The following is a 12886-nucleotide window of genomic DNA, read 5'->3' as shown; positions in this document are numbered from 1 at the left end:
CACTTTGCCTGGGAGACCCCTGTGGATGACTATCGCAGATGACGCGACCTCCGTACCGCGACTGTAGCGGGTTGTCTCTTCTAGAGGAGGAAGCGTAGTGTCTCCAGGCATGAAGCCGAAGCGACGCCCCGGTTCGGGAGAGATGTCGCAGTGTGGTTGCTTGAGTAGTCTGCGCCGTGGGAGAAGCTCTCCCGGGAGTTCCGTCAGGGGAAGCAGAGGGTCCAGAAACCGTTCTGCACATAGTCCCAGTGGAGCTCTCCCATTGAAAGGTTGACAGACAACCTGGTTTTGTTGAGACCCATTGTCCGCAGACAAAAAGGAGGGAAGACGCAGGCGTCGAAGTTGTCCCACCATCACCGGAATGCATCTTGCCAGAGTCTCGGGGTCTGAGACTGGGGGGAAAACTAGCGGAAGCTTGAGGTTCCAAGCTGTCGCGATCAGGTCCCCCAGACCAGCACTTGCTGGTTACCCAAGGTCAAAGACCCCTAGGTACACTCTCTCTATGAGGCTCTGCTCGGATAGTCTGAGAGAAACATTCCCCTGCCTGGAATGAGAGAGCCGATGGTGGAATTGAGAGAATCTCAATCATCCCGATATCTCTACTGCAAGATGTGAAGGTGTGAAAATGCGTCCCCTGCTGGTTAGCATGAAGTCGACACGCAACGGGGCGACTTGGCAGGAGCGGTAGGATCTGAAGAGGGGCCAGACTAAGGCCCTTAAGCCTGCCTGAATGATGGAGAGGTATCCTTCAGGTCTTGACCATAGGCCTGGACCGGAACATGCCCCCCCCCCCCCTTTCCTTTGACGAGTCCGAGAACCGCATCAAGAATGTGGGGAAAGGACGAGAATATCCACTACCATCAAGAGGCTCCATAGGTCAACACCCATTGCAGGTTTAATAGTTCCGCTGGTCCCATAGGGCCAGGGAGTCCGGTTAAACATTGCCTGAAGCCACCGGAACTTGGATCGCCCCACATGGAACTTATCCTGAGGCGACCGTTCGGACTATAAACGGGTCAATGAGGAAAGAAGAACTAGGAAACGTTCCAAGGTAGGGCTGAAAACTCTGCTTGACTGAGAACAGGTACTGCGACTCTCCTCAGTCTTGCCACGGTGAACCGAAAGGAAGGCTCGGAGGATGTGGTAACAGAATCTGGCGTCCCCAGGTGGTCACCCATCCAAGTACCGACGTTGCTTAACCTCGCTGGACGGACGAGAAGCGGGGTTTCCAACGTGGTAAGGCGGTTGACTCAATATCATGGCCAGATACTCCAGATGTTGAGGCAGAGGAAGAGAAGGCTCCAAGCAAAATACCATGAGCCCACACTCATGGTCAGCATTCGGAAGCTTTTCCCGGCGCTGAAGAAGGTCGAAACCCGAGCCTACCGGAGTTGACCAGCCCTCCAAACAGCAGAGGAGGCGGAAGTCTGCACCTGAGCGGCCAAGAGGAAGGCAGGGAGAGTTCTCTGGGGAAACAAACCTGCTATGCCACGGCGGGATAGCCACACTGCATCATAAGCAGGAATACTTGCAGTTTAGGCTGAATTCGACGAGCACCCTGGAAGATGGATGGAATGGAAACTGAAAGTACCCGTCCTTCCGATCCAGGGTTAAAGGAGTCCTGTCGCCTCGTTACCAGTCTGATCGATTCTGCTGGTCTACGCTGGCCGAAGTTTGTTCGACAAACTTGATCAGGGCTGAGAGGTCGACTATGGACATCCCCTCTCAGATCCTTCCTTACAAGAAAGGATCGACTGAGGGGGCCGGGGGTGAAGCCGTCGATGATCCTAAGGAAGACCTTCGCCTAAGGTATGGATCATTCTGCCCAACCGGGCAACTCTGCTGATGCTATGGCATAGAGGTTCAGAGACACTGAATTCGCTGACAGAGACGGCAGGCGCGATATCCTTGGCTACTCACAGAGATTGTGCGGGAATGGGCATCGGGAAGTTGTCATTCGGATGAGTAACCTTAAGCATCCTCCCAGCGAAAAAACCTGCAATCCTAGAGTTCGTGAACTCCTTTTAGGACTATGCCCCCCCGGGGGAGTCTCCCGTGCCATCTGTTCCTGACAGGAGGAAACTGCAATTGGACACCTTGTCCCAGTTGTCGTAGCCGATAACTTAGGCCGACGTGGTTGAAAGAAAAGGGAGCTGGAGCCCTGCAGAGTCTGGAAGAAAGCGCCTTGGAGGAGTGAAACCGGAAGTCGATTTACTCCGCACAGCAGATGTTTAAGTCTCTGTCCTTGGGCAAAGACAAAACTCTTCTCAAGGATGGAAGGGTGTCTGAGGTCGTTGACCTCCACAGATGAGACACCCGAAGGAAGCCTTCAGTCAGTGCGTCCAGATGGTACAACATCGAGCTTGTCCGCAAGTAGATACTTAACGACGAAAGGCCAAGGTGCCTGAGCTCGAGAGGAGGAAAGTACCCTTGATCTTCCTGTAGCTTCCTTGAACCAAACCTCGGGCCGTAACCGAGGAGGGAAAGAACCTGGTAAGCTCCCAGAGGAAGAGGTAGGCAGTCACCCCTTGTCCGATGGAGAAATCTTCAACGGAAAGCCCCCCCGCCAAAAATCCTTCCAGGGCGGGAGAAGGAGAGAGTACTCGTGCAGGAGAGGGGACCCTCGAGACCGACCTCTTGGGAACCAACTTCGCCCTGGGGGAAGTCACCACGAAGTCCACTCCTCTCTTTCTCTTCAGCGTAGGAGAGACAGCCGCTGGTTTGTTACCCTGGCCGGTGAGTGCTGGTTTCATAAACCTCATTAACGCCCGTGCCAGCGGATCAAACCATGTCTGCTGCTCCAAGGACACAGAGTCCGAAATCCTCGCTAAGGTGAAAGGGATCGGGCGATCCTTTGGAGAGGACACGACGGTTCCTGCCTGAAAAGAAGGTGGGAAGAATGCTGTACTGACCTGTCTTCGTCCTGCACTACCAACCTGTGCTTGGATGGAGGTGATCCCGAGTGCCGCCTAGGAGCACGCGTCCCTGCTGCTACCACCGGCTGTGGAATTCGCCGCGAACTATGGTCGCGCGAGGGCGAACGGTCGCGCAAAGGCGAATGGTCGCGCGGGCGCACAGGCGAGTGGTCGCGCGGGCGCGCAGGCGAGCGGTCGCGAGGGCGCGCAGGCGAGCGGTCGCGCAGGCGCGCAGGCGAGCGATCGCGCGGGCGCGCAGGCGAGCGATCGCGCGGGCGCGCAGGCGAGCGATCGCGCGGGCGCGCAGGCGAATGGGCGTGACGGCGAGGGATCGTGCTGCCGCGTAGGTGAAGAAGATCGCTGGCGGTAAGCGATGACGAGCAGCATGTGTAGGTGAATGATCGCGTGATAGGGTGCGATGGTGATCAGCATCCGCAAGAGGGCGAGCGTTCAGGGTTGTGCGATGAGGAGCAGCATGCGTAAGCGGGCAATCGTGCAGGGTTGTGCGATGGCGAGCAGCATGCGCAGGTGAATGATCGCGTGAAAGGGTGCGATGGTGATCAGCATCCGCAAGAGGGCGATCGTGCAGGGTTGTGCGATGAGGAGCAGCATGCGTAAGCGGGCAATCGTCGTAAGCGGGCAATCGTTCAGGGTTGTGCGATGGCGAGCAGCATGCGCAGGTGAATGATCGCGTGAAAGGGTGCGATGGTGATCAGCATCCGCAGTTGAGGGTCGCGCGATGGCGATCAGCATCCGCAGTTGAGGGTCGCGCGATGGCGATCAGCATCCGCAGTTGAGGGTCGCGCGATGGCGATCAGCATCCGCAGTTGAGGGTCGCGCGATGGCGATCAGCATCCGCAGTTGAGGGTCGCGCGATGGCGATCAGCATCCGCAGTTGAGGGTCGCGCGATGGCGATCAGCATCCGCAGTTGAGGGTCGCGCGATGGCGATCAGCATCCGCAGTTGAGGGTCGCGCGATGGCGATCAGCATCCGCAGTTGAGGGTCGCGCGATGGCGATCAGCATCCGCAGTTGAGGGTCGCGCGATGGCGATCAGCATCCGCAGTTGAGGGTCGCGCGATGGCGATCAGCATCCGCAGTTGAGGGTCGCGCGATGGCGATCAGCATCCGCAGTTGAGGGTCGCGCGATGGCGATCAGCATCCGCAGTTGAGGGTCGCGCGATGGCGATCAGCATCCGCAGTTGAGGGTCGCGCGATGGCGATCAGCATCCGCAGTTGAGGGTCGCGCGATGGCGATCAGCATCCGCAGTTGAGGGTCGCGCGATGGCGATCAGCATCCGCAGTTGAGGGTCGCGCGATGGCGATCAGCATCCGCAGTTGAGGGTCGCGCGATGGCGATCAGCATCCGCAGTTGAGGGTCGCGCGATGGCGATCAGCATCCGCAGTTGAGGGTCGCGCGATGGCGATCAGCATCCGCAGTTGAGCTAGTAGCTGGCGAACCATGTTCCTTCAGAAGTGTTGGAGAACGTTGGCGTGCCAGCTGTAACACACGTGGGCGATCCGGAGATCGCTGGCGAGCTGATGATCGCTGACGAGCTGACGATCGCTGGCGAGCTGATGATCGCTGACGAGCTGATGATCGCTGACGAGCTGATGATCGCTGACGAGCAGAAGGCTACGCGTGGAAGCCTGCGCAAAGAAGAAGAGTCCTTGACCCCGACCTGAACCGAAGTTCTAGATCGCGAGGGCGAACGTGGGCGCACAGGGCACGTAACAGGAACCGCAGGGAAGATCATCTTGAAAGCGCTGACGAACAGGAGAGCGCTGACGAACAGAAGGGCGCGCAGGGAAACCCTGACACGCAAGGGAAGAACCCCCGTGGGGGCAACCCTTTGCCCCGAAGGGATCGTTGTCCGCCGGGAGACTGATGTCCGTCGGAAGACCGCTGTCCGTCGGGAAGACCGTTGTCCGTCGGGAAGACCGTTGCCCGTCGGAAGACGAGAATAGACTGCTGTCCATCTGCACCAAGACGGAAGATCGAGAAAAAGAAGTTGTAGGCTGCAAACGGAGATTCAAAAAGGCGCCTCAAGCACCCTTATAGGGAGATGAGAGGCCCTTACGACGAGGCGGACGGAGGGCCTTACGGCGAGGGAGGCCAACAGCAACAGCAACAGAAGAAACCTCCGAAGAGGAGTCTCTATGAGTGTACTCTCTCGCGAACGAAAGAGAAACACTTCGTGGAAGAGACTGGTCAGCCAGTGACCTAAAAGGGGCAATCCTCCGAAGAGGAGCTCCTGCAGTTGCCCAGCCCCTTGAGCGAAACTGCAGGTGCGACCGCTCAGCACCAAGAGCATAGTCGCACGAAAAAAAGGCAAGAGAAGAACCCCCCAAAAGAGGAAAAGCTCAAGCCTGGACAGGAAAAAACTTCCCTCGGAAGGAAAGTTATCCGCCCAAGGAGGCAAGCCTCCTGACTGTTCTAAAATGAACTGGAGAGCTGTCCGTCGACACGGGAGTACTACCAGTAGAAGGAGACACGCCCCTGACGACAATACAAGGGGGGAGGCAGCAACAGCCGAATCCCCAGGACTCAACCAGACAGCTCACACCGTTGCTATATTACAGAAACGAACTAGATCGGTAACTGTAAAAAAATAAAACAAATAATATTAGTACACATTCATTCCCCCGGGAAGGCTCCGAAGAGGAATCCCGAGGAAAAGGAACAAGAATTACACAACAGGCACGTGCCCTCACAACCACTTACACTCGCGGAAGGAGAGCTGTAACCAAAACAGAATTATAACAATTATAATTATGTAACTATGTAATTATGTAATTTAAAAATGAATGAACACTAAAGAAAAAAACGAAAACCCCGAAAGGAATCGTTCTACAAGCTGAAAAATTAACAACTACAATTAGATTCATAAACTAATTGAGACAAAATGTACGGCGTAGCAACCCCACCCACACGGGAAGGAAGCTACAAGGGCGTAGTAAAACATAGTAAAAGGGTGAACGACCTCAAGAGAGAGAGAGAGAGAAAGACCGAAGTCAAACTCGATCGCAACCCATAAAATTAGGCCGTGGTGGCCTAACTGCCGAGGCCTCCACGTAGATATCGTACACTACACACACACATCTGAAAAGGAAACTTACTTATTTCTATACTCAAATATATATACAAACATGAAAACATGTTTACATATATATTGAGTAAAAGAAAAGTAAGCGATTAAGTAAAGACAAAACAGACAATGGCTGCCAAGCGAGGACCAAGACAGAGACGTCTGTCACAGTCCGAGCCAAAAGTGAAAGTGAGTATTCACCTGTGTGTGAGGGGGAGGAGGGGTAGCTAGCTACCACTCCCCTACCCCCCCGCTAACTAGCGCGGGGGTAATACACCCTCGTTAAATTCTAATGGCTCGCCATTTCAGCTACGCTAAAAGTAATAACCCTTTGTAAATAGCGTGGTTTGTATTTCGGTTACGGAACAAAGAGGCATTAAGGGGAGTGATACCTCTTCCATGACACCAACCACAGAAAAGCAAACCACTTAGCCTGGTAGATTGACGCTGAAGAGCGTCTGAGGTGTATATACATTTTTGTGCAACTTGTTGCGAAAAGCCTCTCTGAGTGAGGAGATACTGGGCAGTCTCCAGGCGTGAAGTCGAAACGAAGCATCGGGTTTGTGGAAGATGTTGGTATGTGGTCGTTTGAGTAGCCCGTGTCATGGTAGCAGTTCCCTCAGAAGCTCTGTTAAGAGCAGCAGAAGGTCTGGGAACACCTCTGAGTGATGCCATAGCAAAGTTATTAATGTCATTGAGAAGTTCTTGCTTATTCTGACTATGTTGAGGAATTTTTTCATCAGACAGAATCTGGAAGTGTGTACACATCGATGTTGCCCCACCATTGTTGGAATGCATCTTGCCAGAAAGCCTGGGGATCCAGGACTGGGGAGCAGTAGAGTGGGAGTCTGAAATTCAGGGCTGTTACGAACAGATCCACAGTCGGGTAACCACACAACGTCAAAACTTTGTTGGCTCCTAGATGATTTAAAGACCACTCGGAGCTCACTATCCGAGTCGCTCTGCTCAGAATGTCTGCAAGCACATTGCTCTAGCCTGGAATGAAGTGAGCAGACAGGGACACAGAGTTGTCTTTCCCCCATCTGAGTATTGCTACTACTAGATGGACAGGGGATGCGAGAAAGTACCACCTTGCTTGTTTATGCAGGCTACTACCATGGTGTTGTCGCTCATCAAGACCACGTAGTGCCCAGCCAGGGACTGGTGAACTGTTGGAAGGCAAAGAAAGGCTGCCCTCACCACTAGGAGATTTATATGCTGGTACCTTTCTGATTCTGACCAAAGGCCGGAGACGGTGTGGTGCAGCATATGGGGGCTCCCACCCTTCTATTGATGCATCCGAAAAGATCATCAGTTCCAGGAGAGGGACGAGAAGATCGACCCCCTTACTGAGGTTCTTGTCTGCCACCCACAATTTGAGGTATATCTGGGTATATCTCACTAACTATTTATTAGTCCTAGAAACAAATATTTTCAAAGAAAAATGATATTTTCATAAAATAAATCTTTGAATATACTTACCCGCTGGTTATATAATGGCTAAAGTCCCTGGACGCATCGGCAGGAAATTCAAAGTCTCTTGCGCAGCTAGCGCAGATATGCCAGGTGTACCCCAGTGCCCTTGCGGTACCACAAGTAGAACTATACCCAAGCAATTCAGATTTTCCATGCCCCATGGTCTCTAGAGGGGAGGAGGGTGGGTCTAAAACTTATATAACCAGCGGGTAAGTATATTCAAAAATTTATTTCATTAGGAAAATATCATTTTTAAATATAAAACTTACCCGCTGGTTATAAAATGGCTGATTGACACCCATTGGTGGCGGGTCAGACACAGCTGCATAATTGGAAATTCACTTAAGAGTTACATAAACAACTTGAGCGGTTCTAACCTGATAAGGAAACTGACAGCAATGCTCTGCCTCATTTTGTCTGTTATCCTTAGGAGATCCAGTGATCCACTCGGGGCTGATGATCTCTAGGAGCTGTCAAACGGTACAACCACCTATAACATGACAGGATCTCAACTAATACCCTTGTTCCGGGCGCTCTCCAGGAACAAAATGACCACCTGACTAGGTCAAAGATTGCGGAAGATTGCCAAACAATCTTCACGTACAATCATAAAAATATATATAACAGTTCCAAGAGAAGAACAGGGGTACTAGGAATTCAGGGAAATGTAGTGGAGAATGTTTTACCTACTACTGCACTCGTTGTTGCAAGTGATCCCAGAACGTAGACATCTTCATAAAGAGACTGGACACGGTAAAAGTAATGCAAGACGAATACAGGATTACCCCTTCACAAGGCTGTATATGCGATGCTCTGCAGAGAACAGTTTAGTTTAAAAGTTACCGAAGCTTCTACAGCTCTAACTTCGTGAGTCTTTACTCTTTCAACATCTTATGATCTGTCACCCAACCGTGTGGAAAAACCTTTGTAACTAAAGTCTGTACGAGATGAAAGAATGTTTAAGACATGGATAGCGCAGGCTTCTTGGCCGTGCACCCAAGAGTTATGAATAGACTCTTAACCTCTTTGTTCTTGTCCCAATAAAACTTCATCGTTCTAATCGGGCAAAAAAACTCTTCTCAGCCCATCCCAAACCAAATTCGAGAGAATAGAGATCCCGAAAGATTTAGGCTATGGATGAGAAAGATGTTTGTTAATGACCAAGAATCCAGGTTGCAAGGTACCTATGGCTTAACCAATGTGAAGTCCGTGTTCTTGCTAAAAGAGTGAACTTCACTGACTCTCAACTATGGTAGACTTACTCAGAAAGTCTCCAAAGTTAGGCCTTAAAAAGAAACCAAGAGTAAAGGGTCGGATCTGTCACTACCACGAAACTCCAGAAACAAACCCTAAATTTCAGGCTGGCGCATCTTGCCGATGTCTCCAAGTCCTCTCAAATGATCTGAGAAGACCTATAAGGTCTCTATTTGATAGACCCAATCTTCTGCGTCTGAAGACAGATGCCCGCAAACTCCTGTACCCTTTGATGGCCGAGGAGGAAAGAAAATGTGTTTTCTTCTAAGGTCTAAGAAAAAATATACCACTTGTGTTAGAGTTACCTAATGAAGAGCTGGCTCTAGCTCTACACCACTCCATAAAACACTCTAATTAGGTTGGAAAACCTTGAGGCAAATGTCCTTTGTACAAGTGAAAGCCTCAGCTGTCTCCTTCAAACAACCCTCTAGATATTAGGGGTTTTCCAAAATACTGGAGGCAGCTAGGCCTAAAGCTAAAGGTTTAACATAAAACGTTCGTGATCCTGACACGGGGAAAAGGACTAAAGACATGCTTCCAGCATGCACCCAGCATGGTCCCAGCATGAGTCCAGTATGGTTCCAGCATGCTGCCTACACCCAACATGTCGTGAGAGAGAATAGGGATCTAGAACCGCCTCCCAAAACTCGTCCATATCGGTCGCAAGAAACCGATATTAAAGCTAGGCTTGTTGAAAAGAAGCATCAACAACGTGAACCTCATGCTGTGAGGTTAAGACCTGATCGTGTGTACTGTAATAAGCGAGTGTTCAACAAAATGATATTTTGATTATAAAATAAATTTTTGAATATACTTACCCGGTGAATATATAATAGCTGACGTCTCGGACGGCTCGACAGAAACACAAAAACTCGCGAGCGATCGCCATGAAGGTTGCGGGTGTGCCCACCAGCGCCGACTATCGGCCAGATACCGCATATACATGTAAACAGCCTCAGTTCTTCTCATTCCGCTGGGTCTCTATCGGGGAGGAAGGGAGGGCCTATAATTTATATATTCACCGGGTAAGTATATTCAAAAATTTATTTTATAATCAAAATATCATTTTTAAATATTAAACTTAGCCGGTGAATATATAATAGCTGATTCACACCCATGGTGGTGGGTAGAGACCAGTATTAATACAATATAAGCGTATATGCTTAGAGTTTTTGACAGTTATATCATAACAAAACCCAAATAAATATAGGTACCTGGTAAGGAAGCTGACTCTGACGATTACTCTGCCTTGTTAGTTCGCTTTCCTCACGAAGCCCAGCCATCCTCTCAGGATGCTGAAAGACTCCCAGGAGCTGAAGTATCCAGGGCGACAACCCATACAACAGGACCTCATCAAAACCCTTAATCTGGGCGCTCTCAAGAAATGACATTTGACCACCCGCCAAATCAAACAGGATGCGAAAGGCTTCTTAGCCTTCCGTACAACCCAAAACAAGATTAAAAACATTTCAAGAGAAAGATTAAAAGGATATTGGAATTAAGGGAATGTAGTGGTAGAACCCTCACCCACTACTGCACTCGCTGCAATGAATGGACCCAGTGTGTAGCAGTCCTCATAAAGAGTCTGGACATCTTTTAAGTAAAATGAAGCAAACACCGACTTGCTCCTCCAAAAGGTCGCGTCCATAATACTTTGTAGAGATCTGTTTTGCTTAAAGGCCACGGAAGTTGCTATAGCTCTTACTTCGTGCGTCTTGACCTTAAGCAAGCAACGATCTTTTTCACTCAAATGAGAGTGAGCCTCTCGGATTAAAAATCTAATAAAATACGATAAAGCATTTTTAGACATAGGCAATGATGGCTTCTTAACTGAGCACCACAAGGCCTCAGATCCACCTCGTAAGGATTTTGTACGAGCTAAATAAAACTTAAGAGCTCTGACTGGACACAGTACTCTTTCAAGCTCGTTGCCTACGATCTCTGACAGGCAAGGTATATTAAACGACTTAGGCCAAGGACGAGAAGGCAGTTCATTTTTGGCCAAGAAACCAAGCTGAAGTGAACATGTGGCTTTATCTGTAGAAAAGCCGATGTTCCTACTGAAGGCATGGATCTCACTGACCGTTTTAGCCGAAGCCAAGCACACTAAGAAAAGCGTCTTGAGGGTGAGATCCTTCAGGGAGGCTGAATGTAATGGCTCAAACCTGTCGGACATTAGGAACCTTAGGACCACGTCTAAGTTCCATCCAGGAGTTGCCATACGACGCTCCTTAGAGGTCTCGAAGGACTTAAGGAGATCTTGGAGATCTTTATTATTGGACAGATCTAAGCCTCTATGTCTGAATACAAAAGCCAACATGCTCCTGTAGCCCTTAATAGTGGGCGCTGAGAGGGAGCGAACATTTCTCAGATGTAGGAGAAAGTCTGCAATTTGGGCTACAGAGGTACTGGAAGAGGAAATGGATGATGACTTGCACCAGTCTCAAAAGACTTCCCACTTCGACTGGTATACCTTGATGGTAGAAGCTCTCCTAGCTCTCGCAATCGCTCTGGCTGCCTCCTTCGAAAAACCTCGAGCTCTTGAGAGTCTTTCGATAGTCTGAAGGCAGTCAGACGAAGCGCGGGGAGGCTTTGATGAAGATCACTTACGTGGGGCTGCCGTAAGAGATCCATCCTTAAAGGAAGACTCCTTGGGACGTCTACCAGCCATTGAAGTACCTCTGTGAACCACTCTCTCGCGGGCCAGAGGGGAGCAACCAACGTCAACCTTGTCCCTTCGTGAGAGGCGAACTTCTGCAGTACCTTGTTGATGATCTTGAACGGTGGGAATGCGTACGCGTCCTGGTGAGACCAGTCCAGTAGAAACGCATCTATGTGGGTCGCCTCTGGATCTGGGACTGGAGAGCAATAGGTCGGGAGCCTTTTGGTCAACGAGGTGGCAAAGAGGTCTATGGAGGGTTGACCCCAAGTCACCCAAAGACTCTTGCACACGTCCTTGTGGAGGGTCCATTCTGTGGGGATCACCTGACCTCTCCGACTGAGACAGTCTGCCAAGACGTTCAAGTCCCCCTGGATGAATCTTGTCAACAGGGAGATGCCTCGATTTTTTAACCAGATGAGGAGGTCCCTTGCGATGACGAACAGTGTGTGGGAGTGAGTGCCTCCTTGCTTGGAGATGTACGCCAATGCTGTGGTGTTGTCCGAATTGACTTCTACCACTTTGTTTCGAAGAATGCTCTCGAAACTCATCAAGGCCAAGTGAACCGCTAACAACTCCTTGCCGTTGATGTGCATGCTCTTCTGATCCGACGTCCAAAGACCCGAACATTCCCGACCGTCCAGAGTCGCTCCCCGACCCAAATCCGACGCGTCTGAGAACAACACGTGGTTTGGGTTCTTGACTGCCAGGGACAGACCCTCTCGTAGACTTATGTTGCTGTCCCACCAGTTCAGGCATGCTTTTACTGGCTCGGAAACCGGGATTGACACAGCTTCCAAAGTCTTGCTCTTGTTCCAGTGTGAGTCTAGATGGAACTGGAGAGGGCGAAGGTGAAGTCTCCCTAGTGAGACAAATTGCTCCAGGGATGACAGAGTCCCTAAGAGGCTCATCCAACTTCTTACTGAGCAACGGTCTTTTTTCAGCATAAGGCGGACTTTGAGCAGGGCTTGCTCTATCCGGGTGGCAGACGGAAAAGCCCGAAAAACTAGACTGCGAATCTCCATCCCCAAATAGAGAATAGTCTGGGATGGATTCAGTTGAGACTTTTCTAGGTTCACCAACAGTCCCAACTCCTTTGCCAGACCCAACGTCCAGTGAAGGTCCTGCAGACAGCGATGACGGGACGATGCTCTGAGAAGCCAGTCGTCCAAGTACAGGGAGGCTCGAATTCCCGATAAATGAAGGAATTTTGCCACATTCCTCATGAGCCTCGTAAACACGAGAGGAGCAGGGCTGAGGCCGAAGCACAGTGCTCGAAACTGGTACACCACATTCCTGTAAACAAACCTCAGATACGGTTGAGAATCTGGGTGAATAGGAATGTGGAAGTACGCATCCTGCAGGTCGAGAGAGACCATCCAGTCTCCCTCTCTGACCGCTGCTAGGACGGACTTCGTGGTCTCCATCGTAAATTTTGTTTTTATAACAAAAACGTTGAGCACACTGACGTCCAGCACTGGCCTCCAACCTCCC

This window comes from Palaemon carinicauda, chromosome 21 (genome assembly GCF_036898095.1).
Source record: "Palaemon carinicauda isolate YSFRI2023 chromosome 21, ASM3689809v2, whole genome shotgun sequence".
NCBI lineage: Eukaryota > Metazoa > Arthropoda > Malacostraca > Decapoda > Palaemonidae > Palaemon > Palaemon carinicauda.
Note: the sequence above shows the minus strand (reverse complement) of the source record.